The sequence below is a fragment of the Scyliorhinus torazame genome, chromosome 3, assembly GCF_047496885.1.
Source record: "Scyliorhinus torazame isolate Kashiwa2021f chromosome 3, sScyTor2.1, whole genome shotgun sequence".
Taxonomy (NCBI): domain Eukaryota; kingdom Metazoa; phylum Chordata; class Chondrichthyes; order Carcharhiniformes; family Scyliorhinidae; genus Scyliorhinus; species Scyliorhinus torazame.
In genome coordinates, this window is record NC_092709.1 from 3,075,713 (window position 1) to 3,093,790 (window position 18,078).

General features: G+C 47.6%; 1 protein-coding gene and 1 pseudogene across 7 annotated transcripts in view; one reads left to right on the top strand and one right to left on the bottom strand.

The window, feature by feature from the left end:
- LOC140408248 (sodium/hydrogen exchanger 9B2-like) overlaps positions 1-18,078 on the top strand; it is a 261,503-nt gene that overhangs the window by 56,351 nt on the left and 187,074 nt on the right. The gene's annotated exons all lie outside the window — the stretch shown is intronic.
- Positions 3,757-4,920, bottom strand: LOC140409464 (sideroflexin-2 pseudogene; annotated as a pseudogene).

The following is an 18,078-nucleotide window of genomic DNA, read 5'->3' on the forward strand; positions in this document are numbered from 1 at the left end:
TCTCCAAATTCACACGACTTATCTCGATTATGAGGGGCATAGACAGGGTGCATAGTCAGAGACTTTTTCCCAGGGTAGAGTGGTCAATTACTAGGGGGCATAGGTTTAAGGTGCGAAGGGCAAGGTTTAGAGGAGATGTACAAGGCAAGTTTTTTTGGGTGCCTGGAGCTCACTGCCGGAGGAGGTGGTGGAAGCAGGGACGATAGCAACGTTTAAGGGGCATCTTGACAAATACATGAATAGAGGGATACGGACCCTGGAAGTGTAGAAGATTTTAGTTTAGACGGGCAGCATGGTCAGCGCAGACTTGGAGGGCCGAAGGGACTGTTCCTGTGCTGTACATTTCTTTGTTCTTTGATTTTTCAGCTGCATTACTTACTGACTAATGTCGTCACAGCCTTGTATGCATGTAAAAAAATTGTATCTTTTATATGATGTTTTCTTAGGGCTACAGTAAGCTTTTAATTTTTCTATTATTTCTTTCAAGTCATTTTGTTTCTCTTCACTTTCATTGTGAATATGTTATAAACTTTGGGGTTTCTTCCCCTGCTACGTGAATAAAGATGGAAGACTGTACCCGCGGGTGGATTTATCAATGCTTGTCACTGTGGGGACAGGCTGAAGCGCTGCTGGAATCTTCCAGTTTCCGGCGAGATTGCCCTCGAAACTGAGCACTGTCGGTGGTTCCGACGGTCCGTTGTTCCATTTGCGTTGTCCTGCATCATAAAAGCGAGACATGATGTCAGAAGTGAACTAAACTAATAATAACAATATTATTAGTTTAGTTCACTTCTGACATCATGTCTTGTTTTTATGATGCAGGACAACTGACACCATTGATATAAACTAACTTTATTAATAATACACTTTTATAACATGAACACACAACTTCAAGGCACCTGAAGCCTTGTGTTATCTGACCTTTGACCCCATGTAGTGCAGTGTGTACCATATTGTATCGAATTCTGGGGTCCATAACCACAATAATTACTATCATGACAATCTTCACCGTCATTGTGGAAGCAAGATCTTAAATCCCTTTAAAAGCAGTTTAGATAGTTTTTGAGAAAGAGGAACATCACAAGATACAACATTACAAGGAACAAATACTGCGTGTCCTTGATAGGCATGTCCCTGGCAGGCAGGGAGGAAATGGCCGAGTGAGGGAACCATGGTTCACAAAAGAGGTTGAATGTCTTGTTAAGAGGAAAAAGGAAGAGTATGTAAGGATGAGAAAACAAGGTTCAGTTGGGTCGCTTGAGGGTTACAAGGTAGCAAGGAATGAGCTGAAAAAAGGGCTTAGGAGAGCTAGGAGGGGGCATGAGAAGTCCTTGGCGGGTCGGATCAAGGAAAACCCCAAGGCTTTTTACTCTTATGTGAGAAATAAAAGAATGACCAGGGTGAGGGTAGGGCCGGTCAAGGACAGTAGTGGGAACTTGTGCATGGAGTCAGAAGAAATAGGAGAGACGTTGAATGAATACTTTTCTTCAGTGTTCACCAAGGAGAGGGGCCATGTTTTTGAGGATGAGAGTGTGATTCAGGCGGGTAGGCTGGAGGAAGTAGATGTTCTGAGGAAGGATGTATTAGCAATTTTGAAAAACCTGAGGGTCGACAAGTCCCCTGGGCCAGATGGGATATACCCAAGGATTCTTTGGGAGGCAAGGGATGAGATTGCAGAGCCTTTGACTTTGATCTTTGGGTCCTCGCTGTCCACGGGGATAGTGCCAGAGGACTGGAGAGTGGCGAATGTTGTTCCTTTGTTCAAGAAAGGGAATCGGAATGACCCTGGTAATTATAGGCCAGTTAGTCTTACTTCGGTGGTCGAGAAGATAATGGAAAAGGTCCTGAAGGATAGGATTTATGACCATTTGGAAAGATGTAGCTTAATCCGGGATAGTCAACACGGATTCGTGAAGGGTAGGTCTTGCCTCACAAATTTGATTGAATTCTTTGAGGAGGTAACTAAGTGTGTAGATGAAGGTAGAGCAGTTGATGTCGTATACATGGATTTTAGTAAGGCGTTTGACAAGGTTCCCCATGGTAGGCTTATGAAGAAAGTAAGGAGGTGTGGGATAGAGGGAAATTTGGCCAATTGGATAAGTAACTGGCTATCACATAGAAGACAGAGGGTGGTAGTGGATGGAAAATTTTCAGACTGGAGACCAGTTACCAGCGGTGTACCACAGGGATCAGTGCTGGGTCCTCTGCTATTTGTGATTTTTATCAATGACTTGGAGGAGGGGGCTGAAGGGTGGGTCAGTAAATTTGCTGATGACACCAAGATTGGTGGAGTAGTGGATGAGGTGGAGGGCTGTTGTAGGCTGCAAAGAGACATTGATAGGATGCAGAGCTGTGCCGAAAAATGGCAGATGGAGTTTAACCCTGATAAGTGCGAGGTGATTCATTTTGGTAGAAAAAATTTGAATGCGGATTACAGGGTCAACGGCAGGGTTCTGAGGAATGTGGGGGAACAGAGAGATCTTGGGGTTCATGTCCACAGATCTCTGAAGGTTGGCACTCAAGTGGATAGAGCCGTGAAGAAGGCTTATAGTGTGTTAGCGTTTATTAACAGGAGGCTTGAGTTTAAGAGCCGCGGGGTTATGCTGCAACTATACATGACCCTGGTGAGATCACATTTGGAATATTGTGTGCAGTTCTGGTCACCTCATTATAGGAAGGATGTGGAAGCATTGGAAAGGGTGCAAAGGAGATTTACCAGGATGCTGCCTGGTTTGCAGGATAGGTCTTATGAGGAAAGGTTGAGGGAGCTAGGGCTTTTGTCTTTGGAGCAGAGGATGATGAGAGGTGACTTAATAGAAGTTTATAAGAGAATGAGGGGATAGATAGAGTGGACATTCAGAGACTATGTCCTCGGGTGGATGTAACTGTTACAAGGGGGCATAACTATAAGGTTCAGGGTGGGGGATATAGGAGGGATGTCCGAGGTAGGTTCTTTACTCAGAGAGTGGTTAGGGTGTAGAATGGACTGCCTGCTGTGATAGTGGAGTCGGACACTTTAGGAACTTTCAAGCGGTTATTGGATAGGCACATGGAGCAGGCCAGAATGACAGGGAGTGGGATAGCTTCATCTTGGTTTCGGACAATGCTCGGCACAACATTGAGGACCGAAGGGCCTGTTCTGTGCTGTACTGTTCTATGTTCTATACAGGGAAATTAGATTTGATAGAAGATGAGAGAAAATGGCCCATCACTCCTGGCCATGCAATGTCCTGTTTGCTAGAAACCCCCAAACACAACGCTCCCAAACCAGTCAACAACACTCTCCTTTCCCCATCTTCCCAATTCCTTTTTGAATGTTTCTTTTTTTTTTAGCAGTGTAAAATGCTTACCGGCCCCGCACACTCTTTTCATTTTCAACTGGGAAAATGCCAGTGGACATAACTTGACTTCCAAGAAATGTGCAGCTATCTATATATGATCTGGTTCGATTCAGTCTTGAGGTTTCTCAGCTTTCTGTGCGTGTGTGAAGCGACGTTTTTTCCCTCAAAAACATTGATGTGGAGATGCCGGCGTTGGACTGGGGTGAGCACAGTAAGAAGTCTTACAACACCAGGTTAAAGTCCAACTGGTTTGTTTCAATGTCACTAGCTTTCGGAGCGCTCCGAAAGCTAGTGACATCGAAACAAACCTGTTGGACTTTAACCTGGTGTTAAAAAAACATTAACCGATGGTAAACACATTGGAGCGAATGGCCCAAAAGTGATTCTTCAATTTGATGGGATATCAACAGGTGGGGGGGGAATGGCAACAAGAGCTTCAGACACCATAGTGAACATGGGCTTTTCCTTTTTGTGATCTGCACCCTTGATTTTGTTGAGATAGGTTAGAAACGTAAAGGAGTTCTCAGCACTTCCTGGGACATCACCTCCTACAGCCCCTTGTTGAAGTAGACAGAGTTCACTTTGGCTCCGTGCTTAGTGGATATTGAGTTTCCCAGTTCTGGTTCCAATTTAGAAACTGTCATAGAACACATCTGAGGAAAAAGGGAACACGCAGCAAGCACCATGAAGACCAAGAAGCATCCAACCAGCATCACTTGCATCGATGCATGGAGAAACGTAATCCTTTGCATCAATGGATATTTCTCCAGATGCTCCATCATGATGGGCAGAATAATCATTCCTGGAGCGGCCATGGTAACTCTAGAGACCACCCCTTGTGTGATACCCTGTATGGCAGCAGTCCTGGATTTTCCCAGTTCATTCTCATTTTCACCTGTCAATGATTCCACTTATTATTTCCTGTTGTCGCATCATTGGAATGTTCACACAGTTTGCAGCGGCCACGGCAACAAAAGGAACCCAGCGGGCCAATAAGGGTGGAGCTTTCTTTGTGTATAGATTCAATCCAACTGCTGTTGCTAGAGCAGCGCTAGTTGCAGTGAAATATGCTACTCCTATTTGTTTTGCGCTTATTGGCGATGCTGCATTCCTATTGGTGTAGTTGACCAAGGCATTGAATGACTGGTTCACCCACTGCCAGAATACCACAGCGCGAACGGTTCTGTAAAACTGCAGCATGAAACCAGTGATAGCCATACCACCGGGGACCTGAAACGACATTCGCCCAATTAAATTCATCCTTTCTCCACTGTCGGGGTGAAATGCAGAGTCGTACAGTTTCTTTGCATCGTGTAACTGCTCCTCTGTTGTTCCTGGGGGCACTGTGCCAGCTCTGCAGCTGTCCACCAGGTGCTTTGCTTTATCAAGGTTTGCATTCGACACGACCACTGTCCGTGGATCAGTGACGTTGAAGAAGTGCTTTAACCTGTCCACAAACGTTGCCTGATCCCAGCGGGGAGCATCAATGTTAAATTTACTGAGATCCACTGTACTTCCTGCCATCTTGGGGCTTTCAAACTCTTTCCCTCCCTTTCGGTGACAGCTCCCCGTCCAATCAGCGCGCGCCGGGCGGGGGAGCCGCCCCTTAGGAATGTTTCTTTAGGGACACTTCCGGCATTGTAGGGGCTCATTGTTCAAGTCCATTTCCCCAGTGAGTTTCCAGGGGACACTCATTAAATGTGCATGCTCAAATCTCTGTGACTTGACAAGATTTCTCAGATGTACAAATGGTCAAACTCGTTTTAAAGCCAGAAGTGTGTTTTAAGGAGGCTGCAAGTTGTTCAACAATTATTTTAGACAGAAATCTCTGCTATTGAATTTTTGCAATAATTAGAATCTTGAAATATTAGATTGACAGCAAGATAATCACCGGTAGCTTTGTGGGCCGATTCCTGTTTCCTTCCAGCACCACTTTTATAGTTTCACAAAAGAGATGTGCAGGAGGAAAAATACATTAGATCCCATCATCTGCTGAGCAGTTTTCCCTACAATGCTAAAGAAGAGAGAGAAATGAACTAGAAACAGCTGAGGAGTTACAGTGAGCAGGGCATGAAGAACTCCGTTCTGGATGCACCAATACTTTCAATGTGCTACTAGCTATGACCCTACACCTGGATTTTGACTGAGTCAGGGTGAAGATGATGAGGGCTGGAGGACCTTCTGTTTTTGTTTTAACTGGGACAAGGTTCAAACAGCCGGTTTAACTGGGCAGCACGGTAGCATTGTGGATAGCACAATTGCTTCACAGCTCCAGGGTCCCAGGTTCGATTCCGGCTTGGGTCACTGTCTGTGCGGAGTCTGCACATCCTCCCCGTGTCTGCGTGGGTTTCCTCCGGGTGCTCCGGTTTCCTCCCACAGTCCAAAGATGTGCAGGTTAGGTGGATTGGCCATGCTAAGTTGCCCTTAGTGTTGGGTGGAGTTACTGGGTTATGGGGATAGGGTGGAGGTGTTGACCTTGGGTAGGGTGCTCTTTCCAAGAGCCGGTGCAGACTCGATGGGCCGAATGGCCTCCTTCTGCACTGTAGGTGAAGCACTATGAAGGTCCCACAGTACCGAGCTGGGCCTTTTAAACAGCCCACCTGGCAGTCCCTTTGGTTGCCTCTGACCTTGTACCTGGATCAGCTGGCCCAACTCAAGGTGGCACCCGCCCTCCGCTGGCCCATAGTAAGTCCCATCCTTGCGGCTTTTCCCCGAGGCAGGCTGAGATGGAAAGTTTTGCGATTCCTGCTACCCATGTTGAAGATGAAAATCCAGGTCGACATTGTTAAATGTATCAATTGAGGTTAAGTACAGAGAGGTGGAGAGCATTGTCGCGACGGCTGTTCGAGCACACACAAACCAACACTTACTGACATTGAAGTTTAGTGAAGTCAGGAGACACATCTGTAACGTTTCACAGTGTGAATCATAGAATGGATATAGGACTGAATGGATACATTCGGCCCATTGGGCTGCACTAGCTCACCAAATGAGCAATTCACCTAGGACGTTTGACTGCCTTCTCTCCATAACTCCGCACATTCATTCTTCGCAGATAATATCTAATTCCCTTTTGAATGCCTCAATTGAATCTACCACCACCACACTTCCCAGGTAGTATATTCCAGACCCCAATCACTCACTGCGTGGAAAACATTTTTCCTGTGTTGCGTTTACTTATTTTGTCAATCACTTTACATCTGTGCTGCTCATTGCCAGTCCTTCCACAAGTGGGAGTGGTGTGTGGGAACAGCAACTCGATCAATGGTACAGCAAACATAGCAGCAAAGATGTTGCAGTAGTAATGACGGCAAAACTGTCATGTTCACTATTATTATACCTCTGGGACTGAGAGCAGCGTCTGGCAAGCTCTCGTTCAGTTAAACACAGTATTGGGAAGTCATTGTTAATGTTTCTGTGCTTCTCCAGAGGTTTGAGATCTCCCTAGATTGTAGTCAACCGGAAAACAATGAACTGCTGAGAATTTCCAAATAAATCTATTCCAAGTAAAGACTGCCTCTAGTTTCTCCCTTCATCTGTTTGTCAGAATTCAACACAGAGGAGCTGCTTTTGCTTCCCGTGGAAAGAGTTTTGATGTCCAACCTACTCCAGCTATTTGATTTAGTAGACACGTAGACACTTGCTGGCTTAGGATATATCACATTTTCCCCTCTGGATTGGGGCTCATTCTCCCACCTTTGTGCAGCAGACATGAAAAAAAACCACATGACAGCACATTGTCAAATGATCAAGAATGTAGCTGCTGTGAATCTATTATGTACCCATACCTGGATATAAATTTCTGACTGGATGTTCGAATTTTTGCTGTTGTAAGATGCTTATTTCCTTGTTATCAATCATGTTAACACCTGCCTATTTTGTTTGATGTTTTTTCAGTCTCCTATCAGACAAATAAAACAGCTGCATTTAGCATTTATGCTTACTTGGGAGTATGCTCAAGTCTAGGCACCATTCTGTCTAACACTCAGCTGCCATTTATTTACTAAGTTTTCAGGCTATGCCTTTAAGGCTATTTCCCTTGATCCCACTTGAACTAAATCAAGCATTGTAGATAATGATACTTATTAGATTTTCATTTCAATGGGTCAAGGAAGTGGACCGACTACATATTCTAATTGTAGGTTGGAAGAAATCTAAGAAGCTATTGATTATCTCCTCATGGCCATAAAAAAAAACTCCATTACAACTTTATTTATTCATTCAGGCGATGTGGGCATCTCTGGCTAGGCCAGTATTTATTGTCCATCCCTAATTGCCCTTGAGAAGGTGGTGGAGGTACACCCACAGTGCTGTTAGGCAAGGGGTTCCTGTATTATACCCCAGTCACAGTGAATGAACGATGATATAGTCCAATTCAGGTTGGTATATGGCTTGGAGGTGAATCTTCAGTTGGTGATGTTCCCATGCTTCTGTAGGCCTTATGTAGTATAGGTCGAGGGCTTGGCAGGTGCTGTTGAAGGAGCCTTGGTGAGTTCCTGCAGTGTCTCTTGTAGATGATACATATTGCTGCCACTCTGGGTCGATGGTGGGTGGGGTGCCAATCAAGGAGGTTGCTTTGTCCTGGATGGTGTTATGTTTCTTGGGTGTTGTTGGATCTGTACTTGTCCAGGCACATGGAGAGTATTCAGTCACACTTTTGATTTGTGCCTTGAATACGGTGGACAGGCTTTGGGACGGGCCCAGGACTCTACAATGAGAACTCTTGCAACAATGTTGTGGGACTGAGATGATGACCTCCAACAACTTCCTTTGTACTAGGTATGGTTCCAAGCAATAAAGAGTTTTCCCCTTGATTCCCATTGACTCCAGTTTTGCAAGGGCTCCTTGATACCACACTCTGTTAAATGCTGCCTTGATGTCAAGGGCGGTCAGCCTCACCTCACCCACATCTCACCTCTTGATGTCACTGATCATGTGATGACCTTGAGCTTTCCCTGACATTCAGTTCATCACAGATATGTTCAGATTCTAGAGAATGCCGGCCGCACAGTGGTTAGCACTGTTTCACAGCGCCAGGGTCCCAGGTTCGATTCCTTCTTGAGTCACTGTCTGTGTGGAGTCTGCACATTTTCCCCGTGTCTGCGTGGGTTTCCTCCGGTTTCCTCCCACAGTCCCGAAAGATGTGCTGCTAGGTGAATTGGACACTCTGAATTCTCCCTCTGTGTACCCGAACAGGCGCTGGAGTGTGGCGACTGGGGGGTTTTCACAGTAACTTCATTGCAGTGTTAATGTAAGCCTACTTGTGACAATGATAAAGATTGTTTTTTAAAAAAAGAATGATAACATCCCCTCTTTGTTTACATTCCACAGATTTTACTTTTAAATTGTGATTCAAGCATTTTATTGCCGTGAATACAGTGATATTTACTAATTAATCCTGATCAAACACGCTTTGTGAGTTTGTATATAATCTTCACTGTCTGCTTAGTGTTGATGGAGGATAGGCAAAATGGTAGCAGGCTGCAATAAATGCTTTCACTTGGATGTATTAGACCTATTATCAAGCAGGAATGAGATCATTGACAATTTCATAAAATAGGTATTATGAAGTCATTGAATCTCTTCGGGGTTCTTAGATTAAATTAAATATACTCCAAAATTGAAAGGAAATGAGAGGAGAAATCGAAGAGTGATGCAAGTCAAAATATTTTGAACAAAACTGATATCTGAAATTTCTTGAGAATCTTGTGCAACATTTTTTGCGGAAGTCAGTTAGTTGAGGAGGACCCAGGTTCGATACAATGTCATTTCCTTGTATTTTCTGACTAGGAAGATTAACAGGAAAGCTAATGATGAATCAATCCATTACCATTACTCTTGTCAGAACAAAGTACTATCTTTGAAAATAATCCAAATTGAGTGTGCAACATATGGAAAAATATTTAAAAACTTTAATAAATGTTTCTAGTGAGTTAGAGCAAAACATAATTCAGGATTGAACCAAATTAATTGATAACCTATCCTACCTGTTGGGGAATGCAGTAATGTCGAATTAGCTAGAGAATCTTTTGAAAATATTTTTATTCAAACATTTTCCATTTTATACATAATGCTGAAACAACACAACGCCCCCAATCACAAACCCCTCCCTCCCAGCAAGAGAAACCCCCCAACACTAATGGTGACCAGCTCTTTAAAGTACAAGATAAACGGCTGCCGATAGAACCCCCCAATTGTCACAAGTAGGTTTACATTATCACTGCAATGACGTTACTGTGAAAAGCCCCCAGTCGCCACATTCCAGCGCCTGTTCGGGTACACTGAGGGAGAATTCAGAATGTCCAAATTACCTAACAGCCGTTTTTCGGGACTTGTGGGAGGAAACCGGAGCACCCGGAGGAAACCCACGCAGTCACTGGGAGAACGTGCAGACTCCGCACAGACAGTGATCCAAGCCGGAATCGAACCCGGAACCCTGGAGCTGTGAAGCAACAGTGCTAACCACTGTGCCCCGGAGCTTTGAGGTAGCAGTGCTAACCACGGTGCTACCGCGCTGCCCCTCACCGTGTACTTGACCATCTCGAGGTATAAAAACTCCATAATATCCCCCAGCCACACTAAGGCACTGGGTGGAGAAGCTGACCTCCATCCCATCAGCACCAACCTTTGAGCAATCGGCGAGACGAAGACCAGGACATCGGCCCCCGTCTGCAGCTCCAACACCCCAAATATGATCCCCAAGGGACAGGCTTCTAGTCGAATTTGCAGAATCAGCGACATGGTGCTGAAGAAGGTGACCAAGACCCCACGAGGTGCATATGGTTAGCCAGACCTCTCCCAACGCTCGCAAAAAAACCTGCTCATCCCAGACCTAGTCAAATGAACTACCCTAAACCGTATTAAGCCAAGTCTCGCACACGGGGATGTGGCGTTCAGCCTCCATTGGGCCTCACTCCACACCCCCTCCAAAACCAGCCCCAACTCCTCCTCCATTTGGCCTTGACTCCCTCCACCAATACTGCGTCTTCAGCCATGATCCTTCCATAATTACCTGAGGTAAATCCCCTCCTCCAAGCCTGCGAGTGAAAGAACCCTCTCCCTCCACAAGGCTGGCAGTGAGTGAAAGAACCCTCTCCATCCACAAGGCTGGCAGTGAGTGAAAGAACCCTCTCCATCCACAAGGCTGGCAGTGCCACAGGGAATGTCGGAAAATCCGTTTTGCAAAATTGAGAACTTGTAGGTATCTGAAGGGATTTCTTGATTGATATGTAGATCAGGGGTTAACATAGAACGATACTGCAGTACAGGCCCTTCTTATGGGGAGAAGACAGGAGAATGGGAAGAGGAACACTTCGGCCCTGATCGAATAGCGGAGCAGAATCAATGGGCCACATGGCCTAATTCTGCCCCATATCTTATGGTCTTATGAATGCATCAGATCACGAGAGCTCAAATTTCTCCATTAACTCCTCCAAACTTGCAAACTGTCCCTCTGAAAACAGATCCCCCATTCTCTCCAACCCCCTCGCTTCCCATCCCACAAACATAGTGTCTAACCTCACAGGCTCAAACATATGGGGTGGATTCTCCGTGCCGCTGCACCTGTTTTCTGGTGCCCCTTCGGCAGTGGGATTCTCCATCATGGCAGCCGGCCAGTGGGGTTTCCCATTGTGGGCACCCCCACGCCGTCAGGAAATCCACGGGCGTGAGTTTGCTGCCGGCGAAGCGGAGGATCCCGCGGACGGAGAATCCAGCCCATGATTCACGTGGCTCAGAGTCAGCGTCGATATTACCCCGAAGTTAAAATGTTGTTGAAATTGTTTCCATATCTTCAGAGTGGTAGATAACCACCAGATTAGCCGGATATTTCACCGGTGAGAACGGGAGCAAGGCCGCAGCTAATGCCTTCAACCCCAGTCCCCTACATAATTGTGACTCCATCCATCCACACCCATGTAGCCTCAGGACTCCCACACCAACCCAACATCCTGTCCGCATTCGCCACCCAGTAATAATATATCAAGTTTGGCAACGCCAAGACCCCGACTGTCGGTTCCCTGACGGACTGGCCTTCCGAATCCTCACCACTTTGCCTGCCCAGATAAAGGACAAAATCAATTTCTCAACTCCCTGAAAAAAGGACTTCTCGGCATCCAATGCAACAATGACTTCCTGCTCCATCCCCTTTGCTGGGGACAACACCACATTTAACAACTGCCGCACATTCATCGACAGTCGCCGACCCTTAACGAAACCTGTCTGATCCTCCCCAATAACCTGTGGAGACACTGCTCCAGCCTCAGTGCTGGTACCTTGGCCAATATCTTAGCATCCACATTTAATCGGGCAGTACGACCTACACCACCAGGTCCATATCATTTTTTAAGAGAGACGTAATGGAGGCTTGCAGCAACGTCTTGGGAAGAGAACCCAGTGCTACCACGTCCTCAAACATCTCCACCAGCAACGGTACCAAATGCAAACATTGTATAAAACTCCACCAGGAACCCATCAGGCCCCATTGCCTTGCGCGTTTGCATTTACCCAATAGATGCCAGGACCTTCTTCGCATCCAAAGGCCCTTCCAGTCCTTCCCAGTCTTCCTCCTCCATCTTAGGACACTCCGAGACCTCCAAAAACTCCACCATATCTGACTCCTCCCCAGGTGGCTCCGACCAAAAAGATTCTTGTAGAATTCCTCAAACGCCCCATTTATCTGGCGTGGACACAACCCACCACCCGAACAGGTTCCAGATCTGAACAGTCTTTCGGGAGGCCGCCTGCTGCCTCAACTAGCAAGCCAAGAGACATAGAACATACAGTGCAGAAGCAGGCCATTCGGCCCATCGAGTCTGCACCGACCCACTTAAGCCCTCACTTCAGCCCTCACTTCCACCCTATCCCCGCAACCAAATAACCCCTCCTATCCTTTTTGGTCACTAAGGGCAATTTATCATGACCAATCCACCTAACCTGCACGTCTTTGGACGGGGTGAACATGCAGACTCCGCAGTCAGTGACCCAAGCCGGGAATCGAACCCGGGTCCCTGGCACGGTGAAGCCTCAGTGCTATCCACTTGTGCTACCGTGCTGCCCTAGACGATTGGCCTTCTCCCCATACAGAGCACCGCAGCTGCAGCTGGCTCACTGCCTTATCTGTGTCAGTAAATCAATCTGCAGCTTCTTCCTACTAACCAGGAACTCTGGGATGGGATTCCTCGAGTACCTACCATCGACCTCCAGGATCTCATCCACCAACGTTTGTCTTGCCTCCCTATCTATATGCACCTTAAGCGAGATTATCTCCCCTCTCACCGCCTTCCCACAGAACCGAGGGTGGAACGTCCTGATTCTAATTAAACCCCACACATTCATCGATCGCCCTTGGGATCCGAGGACAAGATCCGAAACCTGCCAGCAGCCCCACATCTAAATTCCACTCCGACCGCTGCCCCGGCCCCAATACCACGTCTACCAGGTGCAGAGCATGATTCCAAATCATTATCGGGAAATATTCCACTTTCCTCACCCCTGGCAGCAGCGACCTCCCTTTCATAAAAACGTCAATTCGCGAATACACTTTACGCACCGGAAAAAAGAAGGAGAATTCCCTATGCCCCCCCCCCCCCCAACATATACCAGGACCACTAACTTGTCTTCCACCGTCCCTGTAACTATCACGTACCTACCTCCCTGATCCGCTACCACCTTCCCCATCTGAAACCAAACTCTTTTATTAATTAGAAGTGCTACCCATCCCTGGGCCCTGCTATTAAAGCCTGAGTGGAACATCTGACTTACCTAACCCTTCTGAGCCTAATCTGCTCCCTCACCCGCAGGTGGGTCTCCTGCAAAAGCACCGCATTAGCCCTTAAATTCTTCAAATGGGAGACAACTCTCACTCGCGTCAGTAGGCCCCGCAAACCCTGCACATTCCATGTGACCAATCTAACCGGGGTGTCGTGATATTCAGATAAACATCATGGTGCAAACACACATACACACTGATGGACAGATCAACGGACCAATCAACACACACGCAACATCACAGCCAATCACAAGCAAGAGCACTTGCACTATGAAACGGGGAACACCACAGTTCCCGCTGATTCCAACAGGAGACAGCTCAGGGCACAGAGCTCACAGCGTGCCACTCAGACATCCACCATGTGCTGAGTGCTTCTCCAAGATAGTGTTAGGGCTGGGTCCACAGGTTCAAGGGTAATGAACGAACCACAGTAACAAGTTTACAGATGTTGTTATTGATAGTAATAAAACAGAGTTGACCATCTGCAACCGTGTTGGTTCGTCTGTGTAGCAGAGCACCCAACACGACATAGTGCCAGGATTGGAACCCAGCAACTGTGAGACCTACCTACACATCTTCAGGAATCCGCCATCCTGCGCCATGGACACCATCAGCCCGCCGCAGCCGCTCCAAATCGCTGGAAACCTCGGCGTTAACGGGAAGTTGTTCAAACAGCGCTTCCAGTTCTTCCTAGAAGCCCCAGAAAGGGAGAATGCTTCGGACACCAGGAAAATCGCCCTCCTCCTCTCCACGGCAGAGCAACACGCCATCCACATCTACAACTCCCTGGTGTTCGCGGAAGGTGAGGACAAGACGAAGTACAAGACGGTCCTTCTTAAACTCGAGCAACACTTCAGCATCGAGGTAAATGAGAGCTTTGAGAGGTACCTCTTCCAGCAGCGCCTGCAGGGTAAGGATGAGCCATTTCAATCTTTCCTTCCACACCTCCGTATCCTCGCGCAGTCCTGCGGTTACGAGGCCACCTCCGATTCCATGATTCGGGACCAGATAGTTTTTGGGGTCACCTCGGGCACCCTACGCCAGCAGCTCCTCAAAATTAAAAGCCTCACCCTAGCCACCGCCATCGAAGCCTGCGTCCTCCATGAAAACGCGACCAGCCACTACTCCCAATTCCAGGCGGCCGAATCGGCACAGCAGGGGTCCTATGCGGCCGAATCGGCAAGGCAGGTGTCTTACGAGGCCGAGCGGGTCCAAGCGATCGAATTCCTCCCGGCCCACGGCCCAGATGAGGGCGGCCATTTTGTGCGCTTTCCGCGGCCTCCCGTGCTTGCACGCGCCAAAAGAGATGTTGACGCAGAGGGACGTGACGTGCAGGCACGCTCTACGCAGGACCGAACTGCGCATGCGCGATGGCGCAACGAACGCCATGATGTCACGACGTGCGGCAACTGTGGATCCGCACATTTAAAGTGGCAATGTCCAGCAAAGAATCGACAATGCCTCCGCTGTGGCAAGATGGGCCACTACGCTGCCTGCTGTTGAGCAGCTCAACCTGCCAACGCTCCCCAATTCCGCCAGTCTCGCAGGGACGTGCGGGCCATTCAGCCTCCATACACCGAGTCATACCCGGACGATATACAGACCGGTGATGCAGACGACGGGAAGCCTTCCGTGTTGCGGTCATTGACAGGAACCGGATGTCCCCAGCAGGACTCACCAGCCGATGCCAGTGAACAGTGTCAATCCGGGTGATGAATGATGTGCCACTAACGGTCAACCCAAATTCGTCGCCCACCTACTAGGCTGGACTTATGAGCCTGTTTGAACGTTGGACTCACTAAATTTTTATGCCACAATGTTAATATGTTTCTCTTTTTGTTGTTACAGGAGTTTGTTTTGATGCTTGATGTTTACACTTGTTTTGTTTATGGTGCAACCTCGTTGCTATGTTGCACCTGACACCTTCCTATGCATATAGTTTAGCCTCATGTACATGTTGTAGATATTGCACACACACATTCAGCTGCGCTCAGTACACATCTATATTTATTAACACATAGGCACATATTTTTGTAAAAAAGGGGGGATGTCATGATATTCAGATAAACATCATGGTGCAAACACACATACACACTGATGGACAGATCAACGGACCAATCAACACACACGCGACATCACAGCCAATCACAAGCAAGGGCACACGCACTATAAAACTGGGAACAGCACAGTTCCCGCTAATTCCAGCAGGAGACAGCTCAGGGCACAGAGCTCACAGCAAGCCACTCAGACATTCACCATATGCTGAGTGCCTCTCCAAGATAGTGTTAGGGCTGGGTCCACAGGTTAAAGGGTAATGAACGAACCACAGTAACAAGTTTACAGATGTTGTTATTGATAGTAATAAAACAGAGTTGTACCATCTGCAACCGTGTTGGTTCGTCTGTGTAGCAGAGCACCCAACACGACACGAGGAGTCTCTTCCTCCTCCCCCCCCCCCCCCCCCCCTCCCCCCCCACTGAAGTCAACCATTTCCACCGAAAGGGGTTATATTTCATCTCCTAGCTGTCAGGGCCCACCCACGATGGCCCCCCAGCCCCACCCACTGGATGAGACAAAGAATAAAACCCTGGTCACCGTTAGCAATCTACCCCCCCCCTTCCAAAAATCTTCCAATTACTTCCTCTCATACCATTATCTCCCCTCACCATCACCACCCCTCCCCCCTGCCGTTCACTGGTCAACCTCTGCCTGTTAGTGAGGTAGCCCCCCTCCTCAGGCCAGGGCCCATATCAAAATAACTAACAGACAAGAACCGAAACTTCCTCGCCCCCTTTCTCTGCCACAAAATAATCCAAACTCAAACCCATCAACATCCCCATCCTCCATTTTGGGCTACAAATTACCCGGTTTCCTTCCTTAACCCGAATCCCTGACACCCTGCCCCCCCCCCCCCCCCCCCACTTCCAAAAACATATACTTGCTCGATACAGAATGTTAAATTTTCAATGAACCATATCTATATACAAAGAAGACGAACATTACAACATCCCCAAACAGTTCCGCCCCAACCACCATCAAACCCCCTTTCAAACCCCCTCAGTTCAGTCCAAGTCCTTTTGCTTTAACAAAAGCCTCTGCTTCTTCCGCCATCTCGAAGAAACGATCCCTAGAATTAAGCCTGACTCTCAGCCTCGCCAAGTGCACCACACCAAAATGCACACCGCTCCTGGAGAGCGCTGACTTTGCCCCGTTGAACACCGTAGGCCTCTTATCCAACCCTGCCGCAACTCTTGGTATATACAAATACTCCTGCCTACCCACCGCACCTCTCGATTTTCTATTGCCATTTCAGGCCCATTTCATCCGATAGCTATGAAAGCACACCATCACCGCTTGTGGTGGATCGTTTGCCCGTCGGTTTCACCCAGAGCGACTGGTGATCCCTGTCCAGCTTGAGGTGGGGGGACCTGATCCTCCTCCCCCAACAGCTTTGGAACATCGCAGCAAAGTATTCATTTGGCTTCGGGCCCTCCACCGCCTCCGGTAACCTCACGATCCTGAGGTTCTGCCCCCTCGACCTATTTTTCCAGGTCCTCGACCTTTGCCCTCGGGCCCTTGTTCCTGTCCTCCACCATCAGCAGCCCCGCTTCCAGTGAGGCTGTCTGGTCAAAGCGTCGCAAGAGGGTCTCCTCCACCACCATCAACATCTCACTATGCTCCCGCGCCGTCTCCGAGGTCTTTCCCAATGTCTCCTTTATCGGGCCCAGCGCATCCTCCACTGATCTTTTGAGGGTCTCCATCATCTCCCTCCCATGTCTCTCAAAATGTTTGCCAAATTGTCTTTCAAATTCGGCCGCCATTACCTTCGTCAGCTGATCCACCGACATGGGTTCATCCCCACCCGACGAATCTGCCTCCGCCATCTTTGTTCAATGGACTCCGCACCTTCCCAAATTCTTCTGCAACAGATTCTGTAACAGATCCTCTTGTAACCTTCTTTCCAGTATTCTTTTTTTATGTCTTTGACATCTTGTAAAAGGCTATCAAATGGGACAAGTCTATCCGAAAATTGTCCCCGGGAACCAGGTTAAAAGGCCCAAAAACTGAGTACTTTGGCGGGAACCACATTGTGTACGACTTCTACATCCTTCTACATTCCGCCACCGGATGTCCTGGCTAAGGAATCTTCATAGGCTCAGAAAATTATTTAGGAGGTTAAGACCTATTCGAATTTAAGTCATGGCCTTCCTTAACAACTTCTATACTAAACCTCTAGAAGATAAACACAAGAAACTGTAAAGTTCTCTCCAACTTCTCCAAAGTGTTTAGAACTGATTAATCCTAATGATACAGGGATTCTGAGTGCTGTTATGGTCAGTTTTGATTGGGTATTCGTGGCAATTGTTGATGCCTCAAGCTTTGTCTTTTATAATTTTGTCCTGTAATCAAGCCAGCCACTGGCTTTCATCGTCAGGATAACTCTAGTACAGGCATTGTCAAACTCGGGGGCGCGACCGACGGGTGTCAGGAGAGTCACGGAGCAGTCCGTCGCCAAGCTCCCGATCGCGCAAATCTGCGAGCAACAGACGCAGCAGCAGGCTTTTAATAACGCCGGCTGCAAGCAGCCTTCAAAATGGCCGCGAACATGTAAAAGAAATGCGGCCGCACTGCGCACGCGGCCCGATCGTCGGCCGCTTTTTTTTAAAAACGGTCGCAGCTTTTTGTTTTACATGTTCGGGGGGGGGGGGGGGGGTTTATTCATTTTATTCATTTATTTTATCCATTTAATTTTTATCTTTTTCATTTATTTTACTCATTTTATTATTTTTTTTTTACAAGTACGGGGGGGGGGGGGGGTTTATTTGATATAATTTTACAGAAAAAGGATGCAGAACTTTGGACAGTTGGAGACACCGGAAGGCTTCACCTTCATCCAACAGGTTCCATTGGAGGAGTGTGTACGAGGGCCAAAGGGACCCAAAACCATTTCCTCCATTTTTGTCAGTG